Genomic DNA, 16526 nt, shown 5'->3' with positions numbered 1-16526 from the left:
CCTATCTGACCAACTTTTATTCTAAAAGGTACATCCAGTTCACTCTGTAAATAAAAAAAGATTTTAAAGATAAGCTTGTGTCTACATACAGAAATGAAAAGCTACTTCTTTTCTGGCAGAAAATCTTAAGAGGAAAACAAAAATAATCCAGACAGCAGCAGATATGCAAATTAGGGGGAAAAAAGAAAAAGTTGGATCATATCACATTCCTTTAATCCCTTCTTTTTCAAGAAGGTGTAGGCTACTTCTCTAAAAATGGTGTAAAATACTGACCTTCCTTTAATTACTTTTGCATAGAAATCTAACACACTGCAAATGTAAAGCCACCGGAAACATCCCTTGGTTTGAGTTCCTGCATTTGTCTTGGCACACTCTCAGCTCTGGTCAGACACACTAGTGACTTTGCATTTTTCTAACTCAGAACTGCTGGAATCTTAATTAATCCCCAGAAGAAGGAATGGCTGTACAGAGCAGGCAACACTTCCTTCCTTTTTTTTACCTACCACCTTATGAAGATATTTTTAGAGAGTTTTTTAAAGTACAACAAAGTTATCAGGAATGGATGAAATGGGCAAGTAAAAGTGAAACTTCAGAACAGTGAAGGAAACCAATGATTAGGTCATACAAAGATCCAATGTGTTTTCAGTGCACAGGAGAGTAACAGTTCTCTTTAGTGAAGCTTGAAGCACAATAAATATTGGAGTGAGATTCTCTCAGCAATGCAGGTGTTCATTAGCTCAATTAAAGAACATGAAAATCAGCCACGTCATTTGTTTTTCCAGACAACAACATGGGTACTTAATGCAAGCTACTTCTTGTTTTTCAGCCATAGCTTCTGTTTTTCTCTGTTCCAGTAACATGAAAAAAATTAGAAGCAGTGAACCAAGAACTCACTCTCAATAACCAGTAAAAAGGACACTGTGTATGCTTTTGTGATGCTATAGCAAGCAATATTTTATCCTACAACTTAGTCTTCAGACCCATAAAAACAATTTTTAAAGTTATTACTTACTAATGCATTCTCCTTGATCTGTAAATTGTCAAGTGCCACATTACCTGTTTAGAAAAAATAAAGATAAAAACAAAACGTGGGACTTAAAGTATGATGTAAGTTGGAACAAGGAACACAACTACGGCCCTCCCAAGTACACATAAATAAAATACTGCTTATCGAAGTCACAGAATAGCACAATAAATGTGTAATTTGTAACAGTCATTAAACACCGATAATAGACAAATTTTCAGGTGGAAGAGATGACAAAAATATCACCAACTTAGATGTCTGCATGTTTCCACCCTATTAAATACACCCACAATAATAAAGAGTTGTTCTTATTATCCACATAGTTGTGAACGATCGCTACAGTTCTATCATTGTAGGGCAGACTTGGAAAATTGTACCTTGTTTTTCATGATTTCACACAGCAGAAAAAGCATGAATCACAGAGCCACAAAAACACATGCCTGTTTACACAAACACATTAACTTTTCCTGACGTAGGCAACGTAATTGGATTTCCATAGGAAACACAGGCACAGAATTATACCCGTGGAGAGCACATGTAACATACCTCTTAATGCTTAAATGCTAGATTCCTTAGAGCTATAATCCATTTTAAATATAGGTATTAATATTGCACAAATGTTAAAACACTTGCAATACACGGTAAGAGCGTAAATAAGGTCACGAGAAAAGCCTCATCCCTTGCGCACGGGAGGCACCTAAGCCATGCCAGCTCCTCTAGGCAGCACTTGGGCCAGTTTTTACATGGCTACAGAGTAGCGAGCTGTAATGTTTGATACAGTCACTGGAGCAGCCGCTCCCCGTTCCGGCGCTGTCCCGGTGCCCCACACGCGTTATTTGCACAGACGAGCGGGCGGCAGGCGCGGCCCCCGAGCGCCCCACGGGCTGCACCGACACCCCGGGCAGAGCGGGGCGCCCACAGCCCCGGCAGCACCCTCGTGCTTCCACCCAGCACGGCGGGAAAGAGAAAACGGGGGGGTTATCTGCCCGAAACTGCAAGGTTTCCTCCCTCAGAGCTCCGGGGCCGAGCGCCCCACAGCCCGACCGAGGCGGGGGGCAGAGTCCGCGGGCTCACAGCGACCGCCCGCCCCTCACGGGGGAACAAACACCGACTGCCCCTCCGGGAGGGCCACGGACCCACCGCCCCTCACAGGAGAACAACACACCGCCCGCCCCTCACGGGGGAACAAACACCGACTGCCCCTCTGGGAGGGCCACGGACCCACCGCCCCTCACAGGAGAATAACACACCGACCGCCCCTCACGGGGGAACAAACACCGACTGCCCCTCCGGGAGGGCCACGGACCCACCGCCCCTCACAGGAGAACAACACACCGACCGCCCCTCACGGGATAACACGCACCGAGCGCCCCTCCGGGAGGGGCACGGACCCACACACCGCCCGTCCCTCACCACGGCCCGCGGCCCCGCACCTCGCCCTCTCCTCACAGGGGGCCCCAAACCCACCGCCCGCCCCTCGGAGCGGACAGCGGCCCCGCGGCCCGCGAACCCCTCACGGGGGAACCGCGGCCAGCGAGACGCGCTCCCCGCCCCCGGCGACAGCGGCGGGAAGGGGCTCCTTACCGCCCCATATGCCCAGCTTGAGCTGGGACTTGTTCAGGTTCTCCACATAGTCGCCCAGGAAGCGGTTCAGCAGATCCGCCACCACCGACTCCAGGACCATGGCGGAGGCGGCCCCTCAGCCGGCGGGAGGTGAGCGGAGCGCGGGGAGGGGGCGGCGGGCGCGGCGTGACCCAGCGCGGCGCGCCCCCCGCAGTCAGGTGACGGGGCGGGGCGCGGCCCAGCGCCTGCCGGGCTGGCGGGGCGGGGGAGCCGGAGCGCTGCCGGTGCCGGAGTGCTCCCGGTGCCGGGTACGGACGGAGCCGCGGGCCCGGGCTGGGCTGTGGCAGCGGGGCGGGCAGGGCCGGGCGGTGGCGAGAGGCGCCCCCGCGCGGCGCGGGGCCGGCGCCGCCACAGCCGCGGCGAATCCGCCGCGTGAGGGAGGAGCGGCCGCGGCTCCGTCCCGGCCCTGTCCCCGGCACCGCGCTCGGCTCCGCGCCCGCGGGCACCGTCCTGTGTCACCGACACCGTCCTGTGGCACCGACACCGTCCTGTGGCACCGACACCGTCCTGTCCCCGGCTCCTCAGCAGCCCTGGACTGTAACCGGGCCCCCTCAGCCCCCCAGGCCCCCTCAGGTACCGCCTGTGCAGGGCCGATGCCACCCCAGGGTGAACCCTCTGTTCCCCTGGGATTGACGGGACGTGGCTTGTGACTACGGCTCCTAAAAAAAAAATATTTCTTGTTTTAAAACTATTAATTAAGCTATTAAAGCTGCTAATTTAGCAGTTCAGGTGACACGGAAACTCACAGAGGAAGGGAACGCAAGTCAGAAAAAAATCACAAACCCCAGATTTTTTGAGAGTTAATAGCACTTTAGACAAAACAGGTAAGAGCTACTCTGTGTCATGAACCTGCAGGTCAACCCTGGAACAAAGTTTTAAATCCCGGGGAACTAATCTCAAACTGGTTCTGTAAAGTCATTCTGAACTCCTAGGCACAGCACTTTGTAGCTCAAAATGGCATATTCTATCTAAAAATGTGTTCCAGAGAAAGGAAATCAATTAATAGTGATAGGATTCAACCTAAAAGGTATAAGAAAATACATCAAGACCACATGAATATGATCAGGGTGAGACATATACTGCTTTAAACAGTGCACAAATATACTGTGGAGCTTGGTGCAAGAGGATGTTACAGAACCACAAATACTTGAGGGAAAAAAAGTAAGTAAGCTGGCAAAGGACAGGTCCATCAGCGACTGTTCCTCTGCTTCTGTTACAGCCTGTATGTCAGGCTTACAAGCTCCCTCTTGCTGCGGTTGAGCTCTGCACAGAGTTTTGCTAGGATCTCCTTTGACTTTATAGTGGAGATCACCTCACCCAAATAATGTATCAAGTGCATTTTTGGCTTGTTACACTGTATGTGATAAACCACAAAGTCTAGTCCAAGCAGCACAAAAGGATTTATCACCTTTTCTCCCACTGTAAGAGACAAATGGCACACCTGGACCCCATTACTATACATATGTACATGCCTACCTTTCTTGCAAGCAGTTTTTAACACCAAAGATTCAAAGGGTAAGTCAGACCCTTATGCCACAAAGGCCAAAGTTCAGGCCTGCAGCAGCTGTTAAACACGATGGTCTGGATCAGATTTGACTGGGGAAGGTGACAGTGCTGGAGAAGCAGCACAGAAATGCTCGGGAGGTTCAGCAGTGGAAGGTCTCTCCTTGTGCTCTTCCATAAGCAGACCCAGTAATTGCCATGATGGATCAGTGCACACTGGAAGCCTTTTTCTCCCATGTACTGTGGCAGTTCTTGCACAAGGACTGTTAAACACCTTATTAATAGTTGCAGTATTGCCCCAACATATCTGAGCATAAAAGTTCTTCACCAATTAATTGATTTCTGCGTATTCTAATACTTGAAGTAGAGGACAGAGTTTTAATAAAATATTACTGGATTCTCATTTTGTGTCTATTTAGCTTCAGATAAGCTAATTGCTCTTTAGGTAAACTATAGAAACCATATAAATTACATTTTATATTCAATTTCTTTGTTTCCTTGTTTTGTGCAGCGTTGGCTGTTCAAACCTATTCCCGTCCTAAGGAAGTGACATGTCAGGAAACTGTGAATAGAGCTCCTGCTGCCCTTCTATTAGGTAATAAATTTTCATTTGTGACTTTTTTAAAGTGAAGTTTCAAAAGACTTTATCTTCTGTATATGCAAAGTGCAGCTGAACCACTACAGTTTGAGCAAAAGTACTGACTGACCAGTGGCAGTTCATGCTCTTAGTGCATGTAAGTTTAAGAACAACCATGCATATCAGTGGTATTACATTTTCTCTGTAACAGTTATACAATACAGCCAGGATGATATATCCATTTTCTACTTCACTTTTCATGATGATCATAATTTCTGCACAGCTAAAAAAACAGAGAAAAGTTAATCACAACTATAAAGGGTGTTGAAAACCACAAGAAAATAGCTTGTGTGGTTAAATAATATCCTGATTGACTAAAGTGTTTACCTGAAGAACTTAAAGAACTCTGTGAATTTTTAAAATTGTCTTAAAATTTGAGGAAATGGCCTCAAGTTGTGCCAGGGGAGGGTTAGGTAGGATATTAAGAAAAATTTCTTCACCAGCGGGTTATCAAGCATTGGAAGAGGCTGCCCAGGGGAGTGGCAGAGTCCCCATCCCTGGAGGCACTCAAAAGACCTGTGGATGTGGCTCTTGGGACATGGTTTAGTGGTGGCCTGGGCAGGGTGAAAGGTTGGACTCCATGATCTTAAAGGTCCTTTCCAACCTAAATGATTCTATGCTTTCCTAGCAAACACAGGGGATCAAAAATTGCTCCTGAAGTAATGGGATTTGATCTGGAAAAGAACCCCAGCTAGCCACATTTGTGTCAGATACCCTGTTTCAGTAAATCCTACACAGATTTCAGAAAACAAAAGGAAAATGGAATGGAATTAAGAGTGGAAAACCTGTGAACGTGGCAGCTTTAATATATATTACTTGAAAATAAAGATACATATTTTTGCACCTCTGTTACCAGATAATCCTTTGTTAGTCTGCCTGAGTCTTTCTCGCTCCTTAAAAATGACATTAATGCTCTGTCTGTTGGCAGATACCATTCCTTGTGTGCTCTCAATGAAAAAGGTAAACACTCCAAAATGGGGGGGAGGGGGAGGGAAACCACCCCAAAAACCCCTCATACACAGTTACATGACGTAGGAGTTCTGTATCCAGGAGAACAGACACAGGGCAAACAGAAATATTGGTGCTTGCTTACGTTTCATTGAATACACAGATAAGGTTCATTCTCCCTAGGGAAAAACCCCTGCATTCTACTCATTTTTTCTAAATACCAGCATTGAATAGGCATGACTGGTTTGATAAATTTGAATAGAATCCTTAGTTTTTCTCAGCTGAAAGTCATCAAAACCTTGTTCTGTTTGATGTGTGGAGGCTCCTTGTATGTTATTGTAGCACTTGGTTAAACAAGAGGATTTGATGATTCCATCACTGGATACTAATTTACTAAATAGAAATTATAGGTACAACACTATAACACTGTGGGTTTGCTATTTATGTGGCAAGATTTGATCACAACTCTTAGGGGAAACCTCTACCAAAAATTGAAACCTAAAAAAAGACAGGAAATCTGCACTGGAAGTATCAGTTAAAGCTTCAGCTGTATGAACAGAATTACAGACTGCAGCAGCAAACACTTGTTTAGTGTTGCCTGTTGCACCATCTTACATGCACAAATAAATCACAGTCACAGCAGTTCTAGTGCCAGTCTGGGGTGGGGACATGGACTGGTGGCTCAATAGCCCAGCTTTCTTCTCCTGTTTGACTGCTTTAATGTTATAAACTCTCCAGCCATCTGAGTGTTGGCAAGGGAACAGATGGCAAGTTTTACCCACTGTGCCTCCCTAAACAGAAGGGGGGAAATCAGCCAGGTAATGCTGCATCAACTCTCTGCAGAGGGGAGAGGACTTTGGGATGAGTTCCAGCAGGCCAAGGGCTGTGTTTGGACAACTTCTGAAAACCTCCAAAATCTGGTTGTGCCACAGCCTCTCTGAGCAGCCAGTTCCTTATTGACTCTGATTATGGGGGGTGTTTTATTGTCTCCAGCTATCGAGGATTTCCCTTCCTGCAACTTTTCATTGCTACAATCTTGGAGGTAACTATATATTTAAGGCACATATTTTTGGACCTGACAGATGGAAGAGATCAATATGCATGATATTGCCTTTCCTAAAGCAAAGTTTAGTATTTGCAGAAATAACAGTATTTGATATGGGGTTTAATCTTATTTACCTTTTGATTTAAAAATTTTATAGTAACTTCATTTTTCACTGGTTTTAATCTTGTTTCTAAGTAATACATAGGAGATTTCAGTGCTGAATGCACTTGTAGAAAATAAGCAAAACCAAAATGAGTTTAAGCAGTTATGTCAAATACTCAAATAAACTCCCACATTACATTACTAGAAGAATAGTTAAAATAACTGCTATTACTTAGAAAACTGCTAAGTAACAATAAGATAATTCTCAGAAAGTTTTGCAACACTGTTATATTAGCAGTAAAACCAACAGATTAAGATATATTAAGATGTCTGACACACACAAAAAATGCCAACACACAGCAATCTGCCTTCCCTTTTCCCTGCTGACAGCTGGAGAGTCTCAGCTCCCAGAGGAGAAGAAGTGACATCTGCAAAAAGCTCTGACACTCTTTCACTGTGTGTCCTCTCTCTGATTTAACAATAAAGCATAAAAGACTTGCCATGCACAAATATGTAAGAACTAAGTGACGTGCAAATGGGAGCCTGTCTTCTTCATCAAATTAACCTCAGTCATCTGCAGAAACCCCAGTTTTGTTTCTCAGGGTAATTTTAAGCCAAATATATTGTCTAAATCCTGACACAATGATTACATTTTTCCCCTATAAAAATGCCACATCTGTTTCTAAATAAATAAAAAAATGTGTAACCTTTCCCATTATCCTCTAACCTTGCATGAAATTATCCTCTCTGGCTACTATGAACAATTTCTTAGAGAAATCTACATGGAAAAAAAAAAACAAACCCACACAAATTCCCACTGACTGTTCTTTGTTAAAAGCCTAGACCCAAAGCTTTTTATAGCTTTCATGTGATTAGAAAAAACAAGGACAGCACAGTGTAGATACCACATGGTGAGAAATAATGCTGTATCCATGGATGAGGGTAACTCCATAGACAATTGGACTATGCCAGGTGGTTTTCAAGGGAGTACTGCACCTTATCTGCACCTAAGAGATTTATTAATTAGAATCTGCATTTCTGTGTGAAATCTCTATGCCAGGAGGCTTAGTCTGTCTTATCAGGATTGATCACATCCATCTCATACCAGCTGAGATTTGGAATATAAATTACATTGCTGTATTTTATCCTCAGTAAAAAAACCTTGGAAAAACATCTCAGTTCTATCATAAGTAGAATCTAACTTGATTTTTCATGAGGGCTTTATTTGACAGTGCTTCTGAGAATCACAGCTTTCTGACTCAGTGATGTGCTGTGAAGATGAAAGAGCCACTAACTACATAAGAGAATTAGTTGAAATAAAAATGTGCTTATTTTAATGAGTACATTGCCTTTAATTGGGGAAGGAAGCAATAACAGTCTAGTCTGGAGCAATGTGATTTTAAATTACAAGTGTAATTTCATTCACTGGATAAGAATTGGAACTTAGTAATTGTGAAAGCACTCACAAACATCTATTAATCCAAAGCCAAGCCATTTCACTTCCTAAAAATTTCAGTTCTTTGCACTTGGACATTGGAACAGTCCTCCAGCAAAACCCACTGAGACATAAATGATAGAACTGTTAGAGATACGTTTTCTGAGGGGCTTTTCTGGAAAAGTGATGACTGATATTGAAGAAATGGGATGCTGAAAGGTAGCACAATCACTTATTTATTGCCAGCCACAGTTTGATTTGGAAATAGTTAAGAACAGCAGGAGGTTGCACAGTTACTGTTTACTAACAGATGGAGTGAATTCCCAGATGTGGAGGTCAGTCTTTAGCACAGTAAGGAAAAATTCCAAATGTCCTACTTACTGTGAGCTTAAAAAAAAAAAAAAGAGTTTCTTCCTTCTCATGACAATCCCTCATACTCCAGACCTCACTGAACTACACAGTGCTGCTTGTAGTTAAAATAATAATGAAAAAAGGAACAGGAAGTGCAAAATGTCACAGGAAAAACTCTGAAAAAAAAGATCTCTGAATAAAGGTGGGCTACCTGCTTCAAAGATAAATGGTAAACAGCAGGTATTATTCCAAAGAGCTGTTGTCTTCAGGTGTCTCCTCTAGGCCATACTTCTCTCTCATGGCCATGTATGTACATTACAGAACAAAACCACCACCAGGTGGGACTCTTTGGTCTCCTCTGTAAGTCTAAAATTATAAACTCGGTTACAAAGTTAACGTGTGTTAAAAATTACTCCCAGCACTTCATGAGAAGCAGTATTCTCGTCAGCAATTTTTTGGCTCAAACCTCTTGGTGCTTATCAAAAAGCATAAGAGGAAAAAAAACCCAATCATTAATTGGAATCGTGAGAAGGGGAGAAACCAAACACAATGTATAAACTTTTATACTTTCCCATTATCCAAATAAACAAATAAAGCCAAAAAAACCCCGTTTCTTGTATGGTCCTGAATTGTCAGTGGCAGCTGAGCTTTGCAGCATTTGCAACACTTCACAAAACAGCTTTTAGGACACATAAAATTGTCTGCAGTATAATGTCTGGAGAGCTAATGAGAAGTTAGCCTTTCCTATAAAGTAGGACTGTTTATATCTGGATGGCATGAACTTGATAGCCACGGTCACAATATTATCAGAGGTAGAAGTACAATAGGGAAATAGCTAAAATAATATTCAAGGGATCTCAATTTGTCATAAACTATAGCACAGTCTGAAATGATTGCCCTGTGTGGCTCTGCTCCTTCCACTGGAAACCCCACATTTACTTTCTGTGCCTATTTCATCACATGTAATGTAGGAAAACGTCAACATTTGGAAATTCTGACTTTTTCTTACTTTGTTGCACAGTATGAATTACACTTATCACACAGAAATTTGTGTGCAGTGTATAGTTAACAGGAATCACAGGCATCTGGGGCAAAGTGCTTGCTATTAACTCAGAACTAAAAGAGAGTAGTCCCACCATGAGGATCTACTGTTTCACTCTGCTCTGACCATTGGCTTAGATGTATCAATAATGATATATCAATATTTATAAATCAATATTGTTTTATAAAGTCAGAAGCAGACTCCAGAAGAACTAGAAGTAAACACTAAGTAAAAAAAAAAAAAAATGTTATTGCCAGTAGAAATGAATTGAATTATTTACATTTTGAACTTCATTCTAAAAGGCTTTTCAATAATCAACATGACAACAGAAAATAAGTGATTGCTACGGTTCTTTGTTAGCAATAATCCAATTACCTTCACAAAAAAGCCTTAGAGATGAATGCAATACTGAACTGCTCTTCCTTCCACACCCACCATTGTAATTAGATTTGTAATAGTTCGTTTCCCTCTGTCCCAGGCTGCAAGGACCCACCTTTCCCTGAGGGAGAGTTTTTCTCCTTGCACACGGGAGTGTGCTGACATCACCTCTGTACAGTTCTAGAGAGGTGAGAAGGCTGCTGGATTTGCTAAAGGAAGGTTTTTCCCACAGGAATGGAGCAGGAAAAGAGCAACGATTCCTAGGTAGTGAACATTATAGTCACCGTAAGGGAAGAGCTGGTATTAAACAGTAGGAGCAACAGCAAAAAGTCAGATGTGATAATACAGTTCATAGTCAGGCTGCTGGGTGGTTAAAGAGGTTACTGGAGGATTTTGCTTTTCCACACACAATTCAATTCAGCAAAGCTGTTTGTAATACAATATATTGATTGTATCCCTTTTTGTAATGATGCAAAGAACTTCTTTAATCCTATTATTTTATTATGTTCACTAATCAAATAGAAATTGAAACCGAGGTACCTGTTTGTTAGAAGTTCCCAAAAAATCTCCAAAATGTAGTCTGTTATGACTTGTACCTGAAAATAATCTTAGCCTAGCCATTATGACAGGCTTAAAAAAAGACTGTTTAATTGAAAGCTTGTCTGTTCTTGAAGGCAGAGGGGATTTATAGACATATCAAGAAGATTCTGCATTTGATATTTTTCAGTGTATAAAGGGGCACAATTTCACCCAAACGTCTTCAAAAATCTGCAAGCAGAAGCCAACACCAAAAAATAAAAAAAAAAAAACAACCCAAAGTGTTAGTTGCACAAGTTACACAACATAATAAATTCTCAGGTCATTCTGCATGAAAAGAGGAGGGATATGACCTGATAGCCCATATTTCTATGTGTTGATCTGGTTCTAAAGGGCAAGAAAGGACAGGCCAGCAAGAGGGAAAGAGTGGGGTAGGGAAAAAAAGGGAAAAGAAGAGAGAGATTTCCATGCAAGGAAAAGGAAGGTTTCCCTACCTGTTGTTCCTGGTGGTTGAACCTTTGGCAGTAGAAGCAAGACAGAGTTAGAAGCCTGCAGAAAATGCCAACCTCAATCTAGATTGTAGCAGCTTGTTACATCAGCCATTTCAACTAGTTGGGACACAGGTGCAACACAGGAGGAATCCTAAAATAAATTATAACACTATTAGTACCACTAGTGTATTTGACAGGTTTATTTTTGTGTTTCTTCTATTATGGCAAATTCATGCTTTTTAATGCTAATGTGCTCTTTTTTTCTTTGCCCTTAGCACTGAAGCTGACCCAGGGTTCCTCTTGCACACTGCTGGAGTTCTTCAAGAGATACAAAATGCACAATTCAAAGCTGAACTCGTGCAGCCTGTGAGTGTCCCCAGAGGGTCACCATTCTCCAGACCCTGCAAGGCCATACTCAAGAGCAGGTAAGCTGCTACTTTTGGAGACACATCTTTCCACACACCTCAGCAAGAGTGCCAAGACAGCCTGAGGGTTCCTGTAACCTCTCATTACAGAAGAATATTTTTATATTCCCACTTAATTGTTGAAACTATTCACATGAGAACAAACTTTCGAGTACTGTTTTTCAACTTTATCTAGTTCCAGAGTTAATCATATTTCAGTTGAAGGTAAGTACACTTGCCATTCCAACTTTATTGTTTTCTGTGTTTAATCTGGGTGTTCATTATACCAGGATTCTCACACAAGAAGTATGTACACAGCTGAGTGTGAGTAGCAAGTTATCAGTTATTCCACAAGCAAGGCACTTGAAGGTTAAGTCACAACATATATTTCAATATTGTACTTGAACTCAAATACTCCATATCTGCCCTTTAATTCTGCATTTTGTAGTTCTTCTCAACTGATAGATACTGAGCAGCTCAAGCCTGATTTTAAGAGCAAAGTCTGCCTCAACTTTCACTCTTATATTTGGCCTTCCCCTTTTCTCTAAAACTTGGTGTTCCTTGGCTTTTTCTAACACTCAAATACTTAAGTTGTATCTGAGTTGTAGCCAAGAATTGCACCCCTTTTTCCTACAGGTAGTGCAACACTCCAGCACTGCCACCACCCAGAGAGAAGAATCATGAGAATGTTTATACTGCTTTAGTGAAACCCTGACTTCATTCCCCTTGGAAACCTTAACAGTCATAGTTCATAACATTGTTGTACATGTCGAGTTTGACACTCAGATTGTACTAAACCCCCGGTTTTTCAGGGCTGTAATACAACTGTGCCAGATCAGAAAGCTGTGCTACAGTGTCCTGGTCACCTTTCCAGCAGAGGGACTCCTTGTTTGTCACAGCTCTCCTGTGCCACTTCCTTTTCCTCTTTCTTCATTATGGTGTAAAATGCTTTCCATCAAAACAGAGAGAACAATCAAGTTCTTTGGCAATGTCCAATTCAGGCTGACTTTTGACAATTCTGGCTGTATTCTAGGCTTCCCAAACTCTTAGGTAGAAAGGGAATTGTCCCCACAGCCTCTTCCATGCTGCTTGGGAAGCAGGAAGGGCAACCTGGCCTAAACTGTGTGTTAGCTACTCATAGAAAATATTGGGAAACACAAACCCTTCATTTGCAGCATCTTCCACGACCCTAAACACCAGCATTCAATATTAAAGCTATTCACAGATTTAGCCTGGTTCCAGAAGCTTGCCTTTCCCAGGAAACATTACCCTCTGAACAGTCAGCATATGTGACTTGGGAAGGCTGAAGCTTCTGGATGCCAATTGCATTTTAAGTTGCTGTACATATTGTAAGCTGCCCCTTATCAGGAGGAAGCCATTTAATAATACCTAGTAAAAATAATAGCATAGCAACTACCTTTTACATGTCATTGGGTTTTTTAGGTGAAAGGTTGTACTTGACAGATGAGAAAGAAATTAAGAGCCTCTGCTTACCATGCTTCTGCATCTGCATTTTTGACAGCAGTGAGCCACATGTGCTTTTCGTCTGCTGTTACTGTAACAGAGGCACTCTGTTAAATAACAGACTGTCCATGAATTAGGCACTCACATGCTGTGCTGCAGGAGTCTGTGCAAATCAGATTATCTGAACGACAAATCTCTTGGTTTATGCATTTTAAGAATTCAAAGTAGCAATCCTGAAGTACAGACACACATCAGATGTGTTACCTTACACATTACACCAAATCCTAGTCACATAACTGGCTTCCCTGCGTGGGCACAGGGATCCATCTGAATTCCACTGCCAGATCAGAAACCTCTCATTTCAAACCTTTCTTTATTTTTATCTCAGTTTTAAAATCCTTTAAAATACCAAACTAAATGTTTTCGATCCAGCTGAAACCTCTAAACAGCAACCTCCAGCACATCTTGGAGCCTGCCTGTCCATGCTGCCCTTATTCAACTTACTCACCTTTATATAATCCTAAATTCTGCCCTGGTTAGATACCCAGTTGTTTTGTGCCAACATTAAACACTTCTCCTGCAGACAGGCTGTGTCGTTTCAATTTTTATTTTATTCCTCTAAAAGGCACAGGATAAGATTACGTGGAATTAAAATTAGATACTCACTTGTTTCAAAAGCATATTCCCCATTAACTGAGAAGCAATTAGTAAGAATGGAGCAGCCAGTCCTCACTTTAACATCAACTGCCAAACGTGGAAGATATCTCCTGATCCTCTGGAAGAAGCTGAGTCAGCATGGAGATGCAGAGTGATTTCTGCCCTGTGGGGCCTGTGAATCTCAGAGTTAGTTGCTGTGGGAAAATTCCATGGGGTAAAACTGGGAGCTTTTTATGTGCAAAATATGGAGCCAGTGAGCTGAATGTAGCTTTGCTGAGCTGAATTTTGATGGCACCCTGCTTCTGAAACTTGTCACCAGCACAAAAGGAGCCCGCCTCCAGTCTCTAACAGAGTTTAGGAAATACTTCCACTACTCTAAACTTCGTATGAACACTCTGCATACACTTCTGACATTAAAATGGTCACATCTGAAGGCAATGCTACTTCTTTTGAGATCAAGAAAAATATTTGAAGTCATTGGAATAATACTGATTCCCATGACCCAGCAATTTGGCCCATAAGCACATCAAATGTTATCGGCTTTGACAACATACAGTTTGAGAAAAGCCATTTTAAATTATAACACTCTCCAAGGCAGAGCTGTCCAGAAGTAAACAAAGCTGTTCCTTGACACTCAAGCATTTAAGGCAGCAGACACTGAAGTGTCCTGCCACCCAAATCCTTGAACTCTGCCTGGCATTTGTCAACGTGGGCACGGTCTGACAGAATTAACATCACCCGATTTCTGATCTCATTACAACGAGACAATCTGCAGGATCAGATGCACTTCTTACCCAATGCCCTCAGTCAGCTGCTTTTACCACTGAGGTAAAAGTTATGCAGGAAGGAAAACACTGAGCAGATGGGTGTGTTTACACAGCAGTTAAACTGTGTGTGCAGAAGCACCACTTACAATATTTCTGGGAAGCAGTGTAGTCAGGAAAGGATAAAAGCATATTAGAATTAATAATGACATCAGGCAGGTCAATCATATATGAGTTTTTCAGGCTGTGATTGGAATTTTTTTTCCCAATTTTTGTCTTCCATAGCCAATGCCAAGAAGCTGTATAAAAATTTCTCGACTTACAAAGTATTTTGAAAAGCTGTAGTTTTTACTGAATATGTGAAAAACACTAAGAATATGTAACCATAGAACGTTAGACCAAGATTTAAATAGATCAAGCTCCAAAATACAACCCAGTTATGTAAGTAAAGACAAGAGATGGCAACTTAGAAAGACACATTTACAAAATTTTAGATTTTTCTGTTTATGAAAGAAAATGAGTGTTCAGATTACTCGGAAAACATCAGTGAACACAGAAGAGTTATCTTGAAAAATACATTTGGCACATAAGTTATTATATGCTCTCAGATGAACTAAAAAAAAAAAAAAAAAAAAAGAATGTTTTCAGTTCCCTAACCTAAAATAGATAGATGGGTCCTTTCTGAGATTTTGCAGCATAGAGTGATGAAGACCAGCTTTGAACAGGACTTAAGTTTTAAGATTTCCCACTTCAGGAGGACTGGATCACAAAGATTGTGCACAATTAACTTGACTGTCAGCCAGTGCACCAGATCAGACACTCCTGGTTTGTAGGGACAGTCCACAATTAGCTGAAAAGCAAACCTCAACTCATAGTCCTGCTGTTTAAATGGAGACCAAAAAGCAGTGATCTGGAAGTTGGCCATATTGCCCTACAGTCCTAAGGCTGGCCCACAAATGAACATTGCTGCAAACCCTTGGCAAGCTTTGTGCTCTTGTAGAGGCAAGGAATAACTAAGGAGGGGAAACAATGGCTCTGCAAATGCACTGAAATGTTCAGGAAGCAGGAAATGGCAAAGGGCCTGTTTAGATCTTTGTGGTTCCTTAAGAACAGCTGAAGAGGCTTTATCCTCCCTTCCAGGTAATCCCCTGTGTTCGGGGAACCCTGGCACTGGCAATCCCAGGGGGCTGAAATCCTGTTCCAGAGAGGCCTTTACCAGAAGGAAACAACCCCTCTACCAACCACCTGATGCAAAATTAACAAATAGCAATCCTTCTCTGCTGGGCACACACACGGATTACACACTGCAGAACTTTATGACTTCATAAACTAGTGAACTAAGTCAATATATTGGTAACACACCATCTAATCTCAACTGTCATTTTGGTTTGATTATAATATTGTTCATGTTAAGTTTACAGCAGTTGAGCCCATGTGATGTGCCTCTGTGATGCTAATATTTACCTTTATCATTTAAAATAATAAAATATGAAAAAGCACACAGAACTAGATTGTGCCTTCATATGTAACAGCCCCTTGCAAGTCTCTCATGTAATACAAGTTAGGACTTCTAAAAACAAAGGCCATCATGAGAATAGGTCACCCCTTGTCAAGAAAGATGAATTAAAATGTATCCACTAACATGATCAGAGGACAGGTGAGCATATTTTACAGGAGAACAATAGAAGAGCTTGGCTAGCAAACTGAAGGATGTTAGGATACAGGTTAGTTCTTACAGCTCCTTTTTTGGGGAAGTTAATTCCAAAACCAGAGCTTATACTCATCTCCATTTTTGTAATTTAGATGTGACTATTTTGGAGGATATTAGTTCATCTTAAAAGAAACCAAATCACAAGACTTAGCAATTTTTATAACATAAAACTAGAGTTTGAAATATTTGGCATAGACTCTTCTTACATACTCATCAATCCTTAACAAGTTTGTGATATCCTGTGGTTGCCTCTCCTACACTGTGAGCTCAGATTTGTCCCTAAATTGCGGTCCTTAACCATGAAAACTTCCTGTTCTCTGCTCCATGAGGAATGCTGGATGTGCACTTTCCTGGAAGATACCTATAAATAACACCTTTTCTAATGCAAACAGAAACCCTCCAGTACCAAG

At 42.0% G+C, this 16526-nt stretch overlaps 1 long non-coding RNA gene across 1 annotated transcript in view; it reads left to right on the top strand.

The window, feature by feature from the left end:
* Window positions 1–3367: 3367 nt before the first annotated feature.
* The window catches only part of LOC108498349, a 31198-nt gene continuing 18039 nt past the window's right edge, over window positions 3368–16526 (top strand). Inside the window, exons 1-3 of the long non-coding RNA XR_001875152.1 lie at window positions 3368–3471; window positions 4662–4745; window positions 11392–11541. This is a non-coding gene — a long non-coding RNA (uncharacterized LOC108498349). The remainder of the gene's footprint in view (window positions 3472–4661; window positions 4746–11391; window positions 11542–16526) is intronic.

The sequence above is a fragment of the Lepidothrix coronata genome, unplaced genomic scaffold (genome assembly GCF_001604755.1).
Source record: "Lepidothrix coronata isolate B3197 unplaced genomic scaffold, Lepidothrix_coronata-1.0 Scaffold58, whole genome shotgun sequence".
In the NCBI taxonomy this organism is placed as follows: Eukaryota; Metazoa; Chordata; class Aves; order Passeriformes; family Pipridae; genus Lepidothrix; species Lepidothrix coronata.
Note: the sequence above shows the minus strand (reverse complement) of the source record. Positions and strands in the feature narration are given on the sequence as shown.